Source organism: Camelus bactrianus, chromosome 29, assembly GCF_048773025.1.
Source record: "Camelus bactrianus isolate YW-2024 breed Bactrian camel chromosome 29, ASM4877302v1, whole genome shotgun sequence".
NCBI classification, from domain to species: Eukaryota; Metazoa; Chordata; class Mammalia; order Artiodactyla; family Camelidae; genus Camelus; species Camelus bactrianus.
In genome coordinates, this window is record NC_133567.1 from 23,898,641 (window position 1) to 23,916,310 (window position 17,670).

Here is a 17,670-nt window from a genome sequence, read left to right on the forward strand (position 1 = left end):
CATTTATTGTAGTGTACATTTTATCCCTAGTACCTACTTTTCCTGCAACTGGGAGTTTGTACATTTGACTGCCTTCATCTTATTCCCCCATCCTCCTGTCTCTGGTAACAACAAATTTGATTTTTTCTGAGTCTGTTTGTTGTTTGTTTTCAAGTATAATTGATATTACAATGCAATGTTAATTTCTGTTTCATAGCATAGATTTGATATTTCTATACATTTCAAAATAATCACCATAATCAATCTAGTTACAATATGTCACCATGCAACTATATTACATAGTTATTGACTCTATTCCCCACATTGTACTTTTCTTAGCCATGATTCATTTATTTAGAACTGGAAGTGTGTACCTCTTAATCTCTCTCACCTATTTTCTTCTTCTCCCAACCACCTTCCCCTCTGGCAACAACCTATGTTTTTCTCTCTATCTATAACTTGGTTTCTGTCTTTTTATATTTGTTCATTTGTTTTGTTTTTAAGATTCCACATATAAGTGAAATCATACAGTATTTGTCTTTCTAACTCATTTCACTTAGCATAATACCCTCTAGGTCTATTCATGTTTTTGCAAATGGCAAGATTTCAATTTTTTATGGATGAGTAATATTCCATTCTTATTCTAATTCCTTCAGATGGAAGGTTAGTTTGTTTTTTGAGGTTTTTCTTATTCCTTGATGTGGGCCTGTATTACTATGAACTTCCCTCTCAGAACAGCTTTTCTGTGTCCCATAGATTTTGGAATGCTGTGTTTCTATTTATATTTGTCCCAAGCTATTTTCTACATCATGACTTCTGTATTGTAAGAGCCTACAGTTTTGACCAGTCTATCCCAGTGCAAACAAATAAAGGAAGAGCACATTTATAGATATAACTAAATAAGACCAGCCAAGTCATTTTTCACATTAAAAATAAGTTTTCCCAAAATTTGGAAGAAGGTGTAAGTAACCAACATTTGGAACCTAATGGCCAGGTAATACAAATAAAAAATAATTGAATACATTGATTTAATATAAATTACTAGGGGAACTTTGAGTATAAGTTCATCAGGGTCAAGAGATAGGTTTGTGTTCAGCTAAGTTGTCTAAAAATTATTTCAAGGAAAGCCTATTCATTTAATTCATTGATGGCTCCACTCTTCTTTACAAAAGTAAGATCCCGTACTTCCAAATTTATTTTTCACTTGACCTATCTCAGAGACCGTATTGCCTAAGGAGGTTGAAAAAAAGGAAAAGGAGATAACATGGAAGGATTCATGGAAAATTCCTTTCAGAACAGCTGGTGTTATGTATGAGGAATTTGCCATTCAATGTGAAGAAGAGAATCCAGCTGTTAGGGCTGCGTGTTACCCAAAAACATGAAGACTGTGCTCCCAAGAACAAACAGACCTACCTGAAGAGACTACAACAGAGTGGAGGAAGAGGAGAAAACTTTACTAGTTGGGAAAATGACTAAATGAACACTCTAATACACCTAAAGATAAGTCATATATTCTCCTAAGATGATGGTAAAGCTTGTAATGAAGCTGATAGTTATAAGGTGCCTAAAGACTCATTCTTCCCTCACAAGGGAACTCTATAATTTCCTTTTATTATAAGCCATCTTTTTGTGACTCTGAAAATAGCAATAAAATCATGGCCTCACAGAATTTCAAAGTTCTTCCATGAAACACTTTGACACACCCTCCATGGGCTAAATTTCTCCATAATAAAACCAATGGGAAAAGAGTTGCTGAGAATGAGAGCTTCCCAGACTTTAATCTGTTTCTGATTTTTTTAACAACTCATTTTGGGGTAAACCAGGACATCATTTTAGAATAGAGAAAAAAATGGAATGGATTATGGAAATAGTCTTTTAATAATCTGCTTCATTATATTGGTTCCTCTTAAAAGAAGACAATAAAATTTTTATCCTTCTTTTAACAAAGAGAGAAATCCTGTTCAGAAGGCCAGACCATAACTCAAAGAACATCACATCAGACATGATTTACTACTGAAAACTGTGGGAATGAGCCTGGTTTCTGGTACTCATGATGATATGATTTCTACTGGAAATCCCCTGATACTTGGTGTCTTGGTTTTCTGTGGACTTTCATATTTCAGTTATCTCTACAAGATATTATGGTTTCTTCTACTTTAAGATATTTCAGATGGTACATACATCCATATTTCTAAAAACCATGCTTATTGAGCTTTTTAAAATGAGAAATTATTGCATATAATTTAGAAACTCTGAAAAACACAAAAATAAATGGCATGAGTGTTTTTTAAAATAAAAATACCCTTAAATTCCACTACAAAGAGATAAATACTGCGATGGCTAATTTTATGTGTCAACCTGGCTAAGCTATGGTGCCAGCTGTTCAGTTCAACACTATTCTAGAGGTTGCTGTGAAGGTATTTTGCATTTATAATAATTGCCTTTAAGTAAAAGGCATTTCCTTTCACAATGTGGGTGTGGATCATCCAACCTGTTGAAGGCCTTAAGAGCAAAAACCGAGGTTTCCCAGAGAAGAAATTCTGCCTCAAGATTGTAATGTAGAAATCTTGTCTGATTTTCCAGACTGCTGCCCTGACCTCTGGATCTCAGACTCAAGACTGTGACTTTAACTTTTGCCTGAGTTTCCAGTTTGTCCTGTGGATTTTGGACCTGCCAGTCACCACAATTACATGAACCAATTCCTCAGAATTAATCTCTCTCTCTTTCAACATCAACACATATGTATATCACTGTCCCTGGTTGTCTACTTTGTGTGAACAGAGGAGGGTCCTGAGAGAGGAATAAATACAGTTTCACTAGCACTGGCCAAGGCTTTGCTGGTGGGTCAGATGCCTAGAGGAAAGCCTGGTGGAAAGAAGATCTGTGAATGTACCTATCTGGGTGATAAGACAAGATGAGGGTCTTTGTATCACATGTAAATGCCCACCAGGTTGCCCCATCATTAAGGGACATTAAACAATCAAATAGACAAAATGACTCAGCCAGCTGAACCCAACTTGTCTTTGTTATCAACCACCCCATTGCTATCCTAGTGCACGCATGGAACCATGATGGCAGTGATGAAGGCTGTGTATGGGTTCGGTAACACAGAGTTCCCCTCATAAGGCCAAGATGAATCCTGTAACTGCTCATTATCTAATGTGCTAAACACAGAGACGAAAATTGAAGCCCAAATACAGCACCATCACTTGAGGTAAGTACCAGATTATTGGTGGCAAGTTGACCTAAAACAGACTAATTTTCTACTGGAAAGAGCAGGGAACTACCATATTACATATATCGTATACCTCCCCTGCCTTTGGTGCCTCAGTTAACTCCAGTATCCTAAAATTTACAGTATTAGGGCCACCTACACAGCATTTCACAAAATATCACCATGGACCAAAAGACCCACTGCACATACAAGAATTAAACTGAACAAAGTTAAACGTCAAAGAAAACTTTTTTCCAAGGCTATTGCAACAGAGGAGAGAAGCCAAAGCTTGGTCTGAATTCTACTTTGTTGAAACAAGCCAGGAAGGTTTCTAATTGCTGGGGTAAGCTAGTGAAAAAGTACTGGAGGACATTAGCGTGGAGGTTGAGCAATAGGAAGTGTTAAAAACATTGGGTTATTCCTACATTTGGAAAAGATTTTTCTCTGTGATTAGCCGTCTGTGTTTACTAACTGGCACTCATGGAAGCTAGGCTCCTAGCCTTGCACAGAGCCTAGGAGTTAGGGTCTCCACCTTCCTTGATGATTGCGTTTCGAAGGAATGGCTCCCAGTCTTTGAAAAAGACTTTCCTGGGTTGCAAAAGTGGCAAAAGGTGTTTTAAAACATTTACATGTCAGAGGAATAGAGAAAGAATTTATAAATACACGTTTTCTAAAGTAAATGCTTTAAGAAAAAGGAAGTCAAAGTCTTGAGACTATCTAAAGTTTACTCAAGCTAAGAGGAATATTAGGGCTCTCTTTGTCACCACTTTACGGCAAAAAGGATGCAGTAGTGGGCACATGACCAAGATATTCGCTGGTTCCATCAAATCAACTGATGGCTTGATAGATCAATGGAATGACCTCTTGACGACACCCTTCAAGCACAGACTTGGAGATAAGATACTGCAGGAATAGGGGACCATCCTCTGGGATGCCTTTATGTACCCTAAATCAATGCATTTTATCTGGTGCTGCGTCCCACACTGCTAAAGTACACAGATCCAGGAACCAAGGGTTAGAAGTAGGAGCAGCCCAGTTTACCATCATTTCCGGTGACTCGGGAAATTGTCCCTGGAGAATTTAATTCTGCAGACCCAGAGATTTGCTTCTCAGAAAGGAAATGCAGCCACAGCGGAGCACAGCAAGACTCCATTCAATGTAAAGCTGAAGCTGTTGCTTTGTCTCTTTAAGCTTCTCCTGAGAGGAGACCAGAGGGTCATATCAGCTTCCAAAGCAAATTGTGTGCATCCCTTTTCCACGTGTAACTTAGCATTAGTAGCTTGAAATTAGCCAAAGTGGAAACTGCAAATCCTACAAATCCAGGCTTGACAGCCCTACCCTCAAGGTTGGCTCTTAAACATTTACCAGCACACCGCTGACAGCAGGATGGGAGGCATCTCCATCCTAGCAGGAGCAATTGACCTAAATTATCATGAAGAGGTAGATGTTCCATTGGAAAAAGCAGTGGTAACTCGTTCAACTTCAGGGAACTTGACCCAAACTGAGGGCCACTACAAGTCTCCTGATCACTTCCATGTGTCAGGGAACTAGTTATTACTCCCACACATTACTAAGAACACTTTTTGGGCCCATTTACCACAAAGGCTCTTAACCTTTTGGCCCTAAAAAGTAGAAGGAGATTTTCCTCTTCTTATTTAAAACAAAACAAAACAAAGCTTATTCTCTCCAAAGCAGGAAGGGGCAGTGGGAAGGGCCATTTCCTTCAGGGGAAAACCCCACCCTCACACACAGGATGTTCTCAGACTTTTCTTTCTTTCTTTCCTCCCCCTCTTTTTTTTTTCTTTTTTGGCATAGAAAAGGCAATTATAACAGTTTTCAATATATTTTCCAAAATCTTGTGTCATTCTGTCTAAAATAAAACCATGTGGGGAAAAGCACTGCAACATCTAAATATTTACAAGTGTATTGTCTCTAATTCTTTAAGGATATAGAAGGTAAACTCATTTGTATTACATATAATACAAATTGCATCCATAGTATCTACATTTGAAGTTATGTCCCTAAATTAAGTTATGTTCCTAAATTATTTTACTTTTTTGGTAAATTTCTCGGTATCTTTTCTAAAACAAAGGATGTCTGTTTTAAAAGTAACTGATTTCTTGATCTTCAGACTCAAAATGACCATAATTACCAGTTCACTTGCTTTAAAAAATGTTCCTTTTTGTGAACATTCCACTGCACACACACTTTTTCCTCTCTAAAAATGTATTTTTTATGTGAAAATGTCTTGGAGCATATTACAACACTTGCTTTTAACATACTAGTTCTTCTCTTCACCCCACAAGCTATTATTATATTGACAAATTGCAAATGACAGTATGCCAGAATGAGGTTTTCCAGATATGTGAAAATTTGCTTATCAAAATGTATTTTACACATAGTTTGTATATCAAACTGCAGGTTATGTCCGGGAAAGTAGAAGAAAATCAACAAATCTTTACCCATGTCCAGAGTTTTTTTTTTTTTCTTTTCTTTTTAAAAAAGTTGTTGGAAATGTAATTATTATTTTGATTCCAAAAGTATGGAAAATTCTAAAATTGTGCTACATCTTGTGAAGTGAGCCTTTAGAACAGTATTTAAATTTTACATTCTTCATAACTGCATGAGGTCAATTTTTCCCCTTCCCATTTCTAACCAAATTATTTCCTTAAAAAAAATCAGCTGTATGGTGGTGGACATTTTTGCTGCTTTTTTTGACTCTTATGACTGCAGAATAATTGAGGGGCAGATAGAAAACTTGAATCATCCAGGTTCCAACAAATATCCAACTAGAGTGCTGGGGAGAGAGTTCTCAGTGCCTGTTATGGGCTGAAGGGTTTTCCCACAAAAAGCACATATTGAAGCCTTAATCTGCAGTGTAAGTGTATTTGGAGAGAGGGCCTTTAGAGAAGTATAAGGTTAAACAAGGTTATGGGGGGGAGGCTCTAATCCAACCTGACCAATGTCCTTAAAAGAAGAGGAAGCAACACCAGGGTTGCCCATACACAGAGGAGAAGCCATGCGAGCACAAAGCAATAAGGTGGCCATCTTCATGCCAGAAGAGAGGCCTCGGGAGAAAGCAAAGCTGCCAGCACCTTGACCTCGGGCTTCCAGCCTCCAGAGCTGTGAGCAGATAACTCTCTGTAGCCTAAGCCAGCCAGCCTGCAGTATTGTCATACGGCGGCCCTGTGACACTAATGCAGTTCCTGATGAAATGGACTGATTCCAGCCACAGCAAGAGAGTTCTGAAGGGGACCTGACCGGGTCTTTGGAGTGGAATGAGGACTGAAGGGGCACCTTCTAGCAGAGCGCTTTGCACATGGAGTGTCACAGGGGAAGGCCCCCAAGGCAGCTACATGGAGCCAGGAGGCCCACTTTAGTGCAATGTATGGCCTTGCCTTGAAAGATATTTTTCAAATGACTTTATATCCTGATGGCAGCTGTAATATACTGGGTGTGGAAGAGAGGCTTCTGGCTTAGTTCAGTCCTTCAATACACCAAACACTATTTAATGGATTGGAGCCCTTAAGAAAGGCAGAGTCTTGGTTTTGAAGAACTTTAGGGTCCACTTCTCATAGAACGCTTTCACATGTGGGGAGGGTGATAAGGATTTCCCAGCCAGCTCAGGTCTTCCCAAGCATAAGGTCACCCATGGAGAAGGATGGGGAGCCACACAGGAGCATCCAAGTGGGAGGAGGCCTTTCACACTGGACACAAGGTTATAAATGCAATGAGTATTGGAGAGCTTTCAATAATGGCAGATGCTTTTTCAACACCAAAGAATGTGTACTGGTAAAATCCTCATGAATATGGTGACTACTGAAAATTATTTAACCATAAATCCACCCCAGAGAGTTCACACTGGAGGAAGATCTGTGAGTGCAGAAACTGTAAGAATTTATTTAACTTGTGCTTCAACCTTGTTCAACATCAAAGTGTTCGCGTTGGAGAAAAGCCTTCTGAGCGCAGAGAATGGGGCGACTGTTTTCTCCACACTCCACACTCCACACTTATTGAGCACCAGAGGCCTCACAATGGAGGGGAAAAAAATTATACAAAGTCTCCAGCCTCATTAAACATCAAAGCATGCACAATGGGAAAAGACCGAATTAATGGGGTAAATGTGGAAAATTCTTGACACACCCCTAGCTTCATTCAACATCAGAGAGTTCAGAGTGCAGTAGTCGTATAAATAAAATGAATGTTGGAAATGATTCAGCCACAGACACAACCTCATTTGGCACCAAAAAGTCGACAACAGAGAAAGGCCTTACTTGAGAAAGACTGGAGTTCAACCAAGTGTCTGCTCTGACTTAACACCAGGAAATTCACAACCCAGATGGGCCTTCTAAGGGCAAGGCCTCAGGAAAGCCTACAGCCAAAAGCCTAACCGGTTTCAGCACCAGAAAGTTCACACCATAGAAAGGTGTTAGAGATGCAGGGAATAAACAGCTGACCCACATCAGGAAAGAAGCCCTGAGCATAGCTTGCATGAGAGAGGGAGCCATCCACGGAACCCCATTCATCCATATGTGCACACCAGGGAGATTCCTGTGTGTGTTACATGTGTTACACACTTTCTGGAGCTACACTGGATGTTCCCACCTGCCCAAGGACTTTACTAGAATTAAGCAGCCGCCAGTACATGTGAAAGAAGCCATCTCAACCAGACCAACTGGTAGGTGCTCGCCATGTGCATTAGTAACCCTACTATGCTTAGAGGATGCAGGCCTCTGACCCCTCTTTTCAGTTTCTGGAGGGAATCTGGAGTAGCCTGAGTTCCTTGAAGGTCCTACTCTTTCCCTCACTGTTTTATTCATAGACAGGATTCATCTGCTTTAATCTCCTTCTATTCATCCCATTGGTGAGGGAGGGATCCCTACTCTAGGGTTAGGGGAATGGCTGAATACAGGACACCCACCACTGGACAGATGTGACTGGCAGCATTTTATTAATCACATATGTTCACAGTGCAAGGGGAGATGGCTTACCATATAGGACCACACAAGGGTTACATTTGGTAGCAGAGTGAACAACCAGGGACTGTGAGGGACGGGCTTTGTAGTGTCAAGAGGGTGGGGTGACTCCTGGTTCCCATGGAAGGACAGGACTGGGCTGTTGGAATAACTCTGCAAGTCAATAGGGGACCGAAGCGTGTTACTCAGGGATAGGCAGGCATGATGCATTGTCCCCTTGGGAAGGAGGGTTGCTTGGGTAGAGACCTTATTCATGGGAGCAGAGTGGGGAGGGGAATTAGTTAACTAGGCCATTCAAGGCCCTCTTGGTTTCACCAGATGTCAAGGCAGCACATAACATTAGGGTTAATTTTAGGTCTGACACGACACCATCTTTTAGCCAAGAGTGTCTGTATTTGGTTCCATTTGCAGCTTGCAAGGAAGGTTTGCCTTCTTCATGGGCATTGTTGGTCTCAGAAAATGCTCATGATGGATTTTTCCAGTTTAAACATCACTCAGCTGGAGAATAATCTGCTTCACATTGCTTTTCTATGACCGTGCGAGATTTACTTACAAAATTAATAGGCTTTATTTTTAGAGCAGTTTTAGGTTTACATGAAATTGAGCAGATAGTACAGAAAGTTCCCATATGCCACTTCTCTCCTCTGCTCACAATTTCTCCATGAACATCTTGCATTTTTGTAGAACATTTGTTAAAACTGATGAATCAATGTCAAATCATTATTAATACTTAAAGTCTATAATTTACATCAGTTTTTTTGCTGTATAATTCTATGGGTTTCAATAAACACATAATATCAGGTATCTATCATTGTAGTATCACACAGAACATTTCCAGTACCATAAAAATCCCCTGGGCTCCACCTAATTAATTTCTTTCCCCTTCCATCAAACTTCCAGAAATCACTGATCTATTTAGTATCTCTATGGTTTTCTCTTTTTCAGAAAATCATATAGTTGGAATTATACACTTACGTAGCCTTTTAAGACTGACTTCTCAACGAAGCAACATGCATTTTTTGCATGATTATAGCACAATTTATTTATCAATTTTAACACTGACAATTTAGATCATTTTTGGGTTTTGGCTATTAAGAAGATGTAGCAACTAACATTATTATATATGTGTCATGATGGCTATATGCATACATTCCTCTTGGTTATTTACCAAGAAGTAGAGTGGACGGTTACTAGGTAAACATATGTTGAGCTTGAGTAGATACCAAAAAAAGGAATTCATACTTTCATCAGGAATGTATATATATATATATATCCTCACTAACTATTGTTTTTATCATCGTGTTCATTCAGGTTCTGTTACTAGGGTTACACTGGCCACCTAAAAAAAAAAAAATTGGGAAATGTGCTCCCTGTCAATGTCTTTGTGTAATATTGGTAACATTTCTTCCTTAAAAGTTAGGAAAAGTACATTTGTGAAGCCGTGAGATCCTGAAATCTTCATAGGATGATTTTAATTATAAATTCAAATTCTTTAAAAGTTATGGGATGAGAGACATTTTCCATTTTTCCTTTGTCATTTTTATTAATTCTGTTTTTATTGTCAAAAAATTGGCCATTTAATCTTTTTTCAGGCATATTATATATATGATTTGCTAATTACAATCTTCTTATTATCAATGTTAAAAAAAATCTTATTATTATATTTAAGATTTGTAGTCATCTTATATTTTATTCCAGAAACTGATAATTAGATTTCCTTTCTGTTTGTACTGAACAGTGTTTTTGGAGTTTAGCAATTTTATTGATATTTTCAAGTAATCAGCTTCTAACATTGTGGAGATCTATTTTATATCTGCTTTCTCTTTTATTTATACATACAATTGCTTTAACATTCACCTTCTATTTCTCTCTTTCAATGTGTTTAGTTCCTTTTTTTTTTTTTTTTTTTGGCTTCTTTATATGGAAGACATGTCATTGATTCTCAACATTTTTCTCTTTTTACTATAGTCTAAAGTTCCCTTTAAGTACCATTTTAACTCAAATTTGAAAATTTCACATCATTTATTTTGATATATTTTCTGATGTCTATTGTGTTCGATTACATAGATCCATAGGTTATTTATAAGTGTATTTACCTGCAGTTTTGATTTTGATTTACTATATATTGTTTCATTAGAAAAGAGGGACTTTGAATGTGCAAATATTTGAAGAAGGAATTGATATTTCAAAAACAAAATCAAAATAACACTGCACATCTTTTAGAATGGCCAAAATCTGAAACACTGATAATATCAAATGTTGGCAAGGATATGCAGCAAGAGGAACTCTCATTTATTACTGGCGGGAATGCAAAGTGCTATTGCCACTTGATAATTGGGCAATTTCTTAGAAAACAGAACATTCTCTTCACATACAATTCATCTTTCATATTTTTTGATAGTTATCCAAATGAGTTGCAAATTTATATCCACACAAAAATCTGCACACAGGTGTTTAAAGAAACTTAATTTGCAGTTGCTAAAATTTGGAAGCAACCAAGATGCCCTTCAGTAGGTGAACTGATAAAACGGTAGTATATATGGACAATGATATATTATGCAGTGATGAAAAGACATGAGTTATCAAGTCATGAAAAGACATGGAGGGATCTTAAATTCATACCACTAAGTGAAAGAAGCCAATTTGAAAAGACTACATATTGCATGATTCCAACTATACGACATTCCAGAAAAGGCAAAACTATGGAGATAGTAAAAGATCACTGTTTTCCAGAAGTTAAGGGAGAGAGTGAGATGAACAGACAGATCACAAAGGATTTTTAGGGTGGTGAAACTGTTCCATATGATAGGGGATACGTGTTATTAAACATTTGTCAAAACCCATAGAATGTTCAACACCAAAAAGGAACCCTAATATAAACTATGCACTTTGGGCGATAACGATGTGTCAACGTATGTTCGTTAATGGTAACAAATGCGCCATTGTGGTTCAGGGTCTTGACGATCAGTGGCGGTGCGTGAGTGAAGTCCAGGGATATATGGGAACTCTCTGGTACATTCCACTCAATTTTTCTGTGAACATAAAAATGCTCTAAAAATAAAATGTATTTAAAAAAAACTAATGGAAAAGAAGAATTTTTTTTGTTATCTTGGTATAAATCACAAATATAAAAACATTAATAGGCTATGAGAAGACTAACAATTTTCCTGAAGAATTATGGACAGAAGAGCTATTAATAGTTAAAAATGTCATTGAAGACTATTAGAATTCCTTGATTAAATTTTCTACCTGTTATTAGAAGCAGAAAATTATAAACCTTTTAAACCCTAGATATTTACCTAAATGTGACGTTTATTTTTTAATGTTGTGTTCTGATTGCTAGAGGTAGTTTTCACTGTAGTGCCAATAAAAATGCAGAAAGACACCACCTGGAACCTCAGTTAATTTCTGCCAAAAAATTGTCTTCGATTTTATAAGCTAAAGATTTAGGAGGAAGGATGTTAGTTCTTATATAAAACAACGCAGCTGGTTGATTAGCAGGCCATTTATTTGTCCTTGTCAGGACAAGGCAGGTTTCAAAATCTTAAAAGTCATTTGAATGTACTCAATGAGCATCAAATTGCTTTAAATGGGCTGTCCTGTTATAATATAGTCATATTAGCTTTCAGCTACATCCTCTATCCCCAGATAGTTTGAACTATGTTTGAAGAAATGCCTTTTTCTAATAAAATAACTCCACACTAATATCAATTTCTCTCTTTCTTATATAATGTGCTTTCTTTTGATAAAATTCTAGAAAATTATCATCTGTTATTTTGATATCTGTGAGGGTGTTTGTGTAAATACCACATAAAAACATTTATATAGCTTACATCTTAAGTCCCAAAGAAGAAAGCTAACTACTAAAACAAGTATAAAACCCTGTCTGCCTATATGTGAATGATTGCCTTCAGATAGCCAGAAAACACAACATGAATTGTTAAATAAATATATAAGAAAGTTAGACTGAGATAACGTTTAAGTGGCATTAAATAAGTGTAATTGTATGTATTTATTTTGCATATTGGCTAAACAATCCTTAAGTATTTTACTCAATCTAGAATTCCCTTTCTCATTTTAAATATACTCAAATTCCTCATATTTTCTATATTTGACTTTTGGTCAAAACATGAATCTCTGATATAGAAGAATAAGATTGGATGTGGAATCAAACAGACTGGATTTTGAATTCTATCTCTATCATTTACTATTGGGATGACCCTGTGCAAGCTAATTTCTAAGTACCTCTGTTTTCTCATCTTGAAAATGGGGATTATAATACCTCACTACATTGTTAGATGAAAAAATTAACATAAATGTATGCAGAGTACCTATTATCAGTCCTAACACAATGCAAATATCATTATTAACAATAATATTATCATGGCTAATAATAATATAACCCCTAAAAAATAATTGTATTTATAAAAATATGGTTATGTAGTTATATGAAGCTGTTACAGTTTCTGCTCTACAACATGCAATTTTTTGAGGCAGATAAAAATCAGTGTTTTTTTCAATAATTAATTTAAGGAGCAAAGTAATTCCCTGGAAGGTCATAACGGTTTGGCAGAGTTTTGCCTATTAAATTTTATGTGGTTTTGATGTAATTCTTCAGCCACTGACTTGTCATACTAGCCAAGTAGCTGACTCCAAAAGCAAAGGTCATCTTTCTTGAGAATGAATTACATTCCATGTGGGAATTTGGAAGTGACCCATTTTTAGTGTTGTCAAGATAATCTCTTTAGTAAAATCTTAATCTCATTTCCTAAACACATACTATAAAACAACATGTTTTCTTTAGTGGAGGGGGTAATTAAAAGATTCTATTTTTAAAACTATTATAAAACTCTCACACCCACCCACATGTAGATGCACATACATACACACTGTGTACAGGTATGCCAAATTTAATAATGAATTACACCTATAATTTGTAATCATTGAGAAAAAGGTTCATTTTAGAGAGATTCTACCTACCATATCCCCCCCAAAAAGCATCACAAACAATTTTAAGTCTTCATAATTTAATCTAAGAAAGATGTAAGGATAAACTACTGTGTTTTTATTAGAATAGCAATTCAATGGTGGTGATTTCAACCTTAGTCTGTTTTCTGTGTGACCAAAGTTGAAGAATTTTAATTTTTTAGAAAACCTTTCTTCCCTTTGAAAATAGATTTTTTGGTTTCTCATGTGTTTGATAGTAATTTCATAATTCACCAATCCTAATTAACAAATAAACTCTAGATAGAATCCAGCCTTCTAGGGAAAAATACGAGTCTTCACTTTTTCCACCATTCAAAACTTCAGTTGTTCATTCTTTGGTACTTACATTGCTGCATTACGTAAGATAGAGAGTTGGCTCCTTCTATCTGTGGTTCCACAATCTCAAAATGTAGCTTCTGTCTCAGTCTCAAATGGTTGCTTGAGTGGCTGCCACATTGTAGTCAACAGGAAAGGGAGAAAAGACATGAGAGAGCTGATCCTTCCCCTGAGGGGAAAAAATCTAAAAGTTGCAGCATAATTTTCACCACAAACATTGGCCTGAATGCAGTCACACGGGCTCATCTAACTTCAAGGGAGTGCCTCACTGAACTGTAGTCTTTAGCTGGTTTCAGCATACTGAGAAAACATTGAAGGAGGCAAAGAAGGGAGGAACAAGGAAGGGTAGTCCAGTTACTAAAGGGAAAGGGATAACGGCTATTTGGGGAAAGTCTCTGCCATGTGGATTGAAGTCTTTGCATATTACCACATTTCATCATGTCTAGGATACCAACCATTGGAAAATGTACAATTAATATATGTAGTACTATGAAAATAAAAATAAAAACACTGTTAAATAAGTCATGACACAGTGAAGTTTTTATTCTAGGGTTTTATTTTGTATCTTTTGAAGATATTTTCTTTTAAATTTATTTAGAGTTACATATAACTTAGCTTTGACTGAGTCATCAATGCCCATTTTTCCTACACAACACTGACCCTTGTACTAACAAAAGCATTGTTAATGTGTCATCTCACCTCTATGATTTCTTCCAAGACACTGATCCCCATTCTGCAAATTTTGAGGCTCAGACCTTATGAGTTTCTTCAAAAGTATTGGCAAAAGGTTTTCAAAAAGTAGCTAGTACTCATATTTCTTCCTCAAATGATTTATTGATGGAAATGTAGATAGTTGCAATCAAGAACCAGGATTATAGACTATTTAAGAAGATGACTCTGAAATGACCTCATGACAAAATCACTATTTTGCCTCGTGTTGTCTGTATGAACTTGGAAACCTTACTTATCAATGTGTACTTCCAGTATCCTACTTGCAAAATGGAAACAGTTATAATGCCTAATGTTTATAACTGTTGAGAAGAAATATCCTGACATATACAAAAGGCTTGGTACGGTTCTTGCTATGTGTAAATGTTACACAGACACTGCCAATTATCATTACTATTCCTTGAATGCTCTACAATTGTGAAATCCATAATCTCTGATCTAGTCAGTTTTTTATATTCTTATTCCAATTTTGAAATTGTATATTTCCCCCAAACTGTCCATTTTATGCAGGTGCCCAAATATACTGCACTATTAGGCAGTTATTCATAATATTCTTTTATTAGTTTTTTGATAATCATTCTCTCTTAAGTAATATCTATTCTTTCATTCTGACTTTTCTTTTTGTTTTATTTTATTCTTTTCTTGATCAGCTTTGTCAAAGATTTAAAATCTTATTAACATTTTCCAAGAACTATCTTCCATTTTTCTTACTTGTTTTCTCTTGGATGATTCTTGTTCTTGAACTCTCTGGTTTCTTCTCCACATTTATTTTGACATGTTGTCCTTTTTTTGTTTTTCTACTTTTAAGTGTTAATTAAATTACCTTATGCTTTTACATAGTGCTATATATTTTTAGTTTCCAGACAGAAAGAATTTTTTTTAGTTGTTTTCTTCTCAATTTAATATTTTCTTTACTACATTGTTTCTAAAGAACACAATCTGCATGACGTTTATTTGTTGGATATAATGAAGGATTCCTTTGTGGCTTAGCTTGATTTTTGTGAATGTTCCATGTTTTCCTGCAGAGAAGCGGCTTTGACTTTATTAGAAATAAATGTCCATATATCTGTTGCAACTTATCAATTGCAATTAAATCTTTTATCTCTATGGCCATTGTATTAACACATGCTATTGGTAGGTTCATATTGACAGAAGCATTAGAAACAAGCAATGCTTGGATATACTGACAGCATTCATTTATCTAAGGAATTCCAAAATGAGTTCAGTATAGTCAGGATACATGAAAGAGAAACTTGCAAAATTATTTTGAATATGTGGGCTTGAAAGCTTCCAAAATCTCAAATGGGGAGAGTTACTGAAGATGCTACCTGACAGAGAGGTTCACATCATCCTTTGTAGAAACCCAACTCTCCCCTTAGGTCTGGTCTTGTGTGCATGAGTCTGAGCAATTTTGTTGTAGAATGGCACGGTTGTGTGCTCGGGACCAGCTCACTGGATCGCAGAGTTATTAATATAAAAGATGATTACGTTTTCTGTTTTTCTAGTTCATGAATTCTACTTCTTTTGGTCATACTCCTCAAACGTCTTTTTATATTTTCCTGTGTACTCACATTTCCCAACCTGGACACTTGGCGGGAGGAGAGAATGCTTAGGGGCCAGAGACGGCTCTTTTTGTAAATTTGGGGTGTGTGAGGATGCTCCTGACCATCAGGTGTTCCATCTGCATTTGCCCACTAAGCTTCTCCCCACACTGTTATGGACAGAATTATGTTCCCCACAAGTTCATATAGTGAAATCCTAACCTCCAACTTGATAGTATCTGGAGATGGGGCCTTTGGGGAAATAATTAGGTTTAGATGAAGTAGTGAGGGATGAGGTCCTCATGAGATAAATACCCTTTTCAAAAGAGACCAGAGAGTATGCTCTCTTTCTACCCACTCACACCAAGGAAAAGTCTTATGAAGACATCTGCAACCCAAGGAGAGACCCTCACAAGATACAATCCTGCTGGCACCTTGATCTTGAACTTTTAGTCTTTAGAACTGTGAGAAATAACATTCTGTTGTTTAAGCTGCCCAGTTATGTTATCTTGTTAAAGCAGCCAGAGCTGATTGAGACAAACACATTCCCCTTTTCAAGACTCGCCCTCCTTGGGGCAGAGTGATGAAGAGGGTAGGAAGGAACAAACTAGTTAGTTAGGATTCAGCAGCAACATAAAGTGTCTTTGTTGCCTCCTGTCAGTAAAGGGCTTGATCTGCTCTCTTTCTCCTGCAGGAGGCCATCCAGCAAGCAGGTATGTGCTCAAGGAATGGTGGGAAGATGACAGAGCAAAGTGGAGAAGCTCTCTCCTTGACACTCAACCTTCTTTTTAATGTTTTGTGTTGCTTTTTAATCAGTTTTTTTATTTTGGAATAGATTTATATTTACAGAAAAGTTACATAGATACTTTAGAGAGTTTCTCTAACCTTCATTCATCCTTCATTCCTAATATTAACATCTTATACAACTCCAGTATGTTTGTCAAAACTAAGAGATTAAAATTGGTATATTACTATGAACCAAACCCCAGACTTTACTTGGGTTTCTCTAGTTTCTCACTCAGGTCTCTTTTCTGTTCCAAGATCTGATTCAGGATACTACACTGCATTTAGACATGACCTTCTTTTGGTTCAAAAAGGTCACATGTTTGCAAACTGTGGTCTGACAGGCCAGATCTTTACCATGAATCTTTCTACATTTTCCATTTCAATTTTTTTTTTAATCCACACTTACTACTTTAGTTCCCCAATTTGTGGTCTTATGTGTCTGACTGTACTAATTTCTCTGCTTCAAATCCTCTTTCTAATTTTAACATTATTTTTTTCCAAGACTGGTGAAAATAATTTCTTGAAGACTTCCTGAATCTACCCACATCCACCCCAACAGAACTAATTGCTCACTTCACTGAGCTACATTATACTTCTTTTGCAACCTTTTATGGAATTCAGAGCCTGAGTTGTAACTAAGGTGACTGTAATGTGTCATTCTCTTTTGTAGGACTAGCCTTTCTCAATCCTTCTTTTTCTGCCTCAACATATATAGTCTCATTGGTAATAGTAACTTGATGCCTCAGTGATTCTTAACAGACAATGTATGGGAATCTTTCTCCAGCAATCTGTTCTCTCATATACTCAAACATAGACTTGGCAATGAATTTATATGTATATGAAGGTAATATTTTAGATTTTGTGCCTTGCATTAAGAAGTATTTTTCCCAAAGGAATTAAGCTTTGTAGGAGTAAAAACATTCTTGCAGAAATCAGTAAAAATCAAAGTGGGCATCTTTAGTATAATATCCTAAAGTTTGTGTGATGAGGTCCAAGCTCTTTCCTTTACTAACAATACTATGAGACATGTTACTTAAATCCTCTCAGCCTCAACTTCCTCATCTATAACATGTAGCTAATAATAATAATACCTACTTTATAGAGTTGTTTTAAAGACTCCATC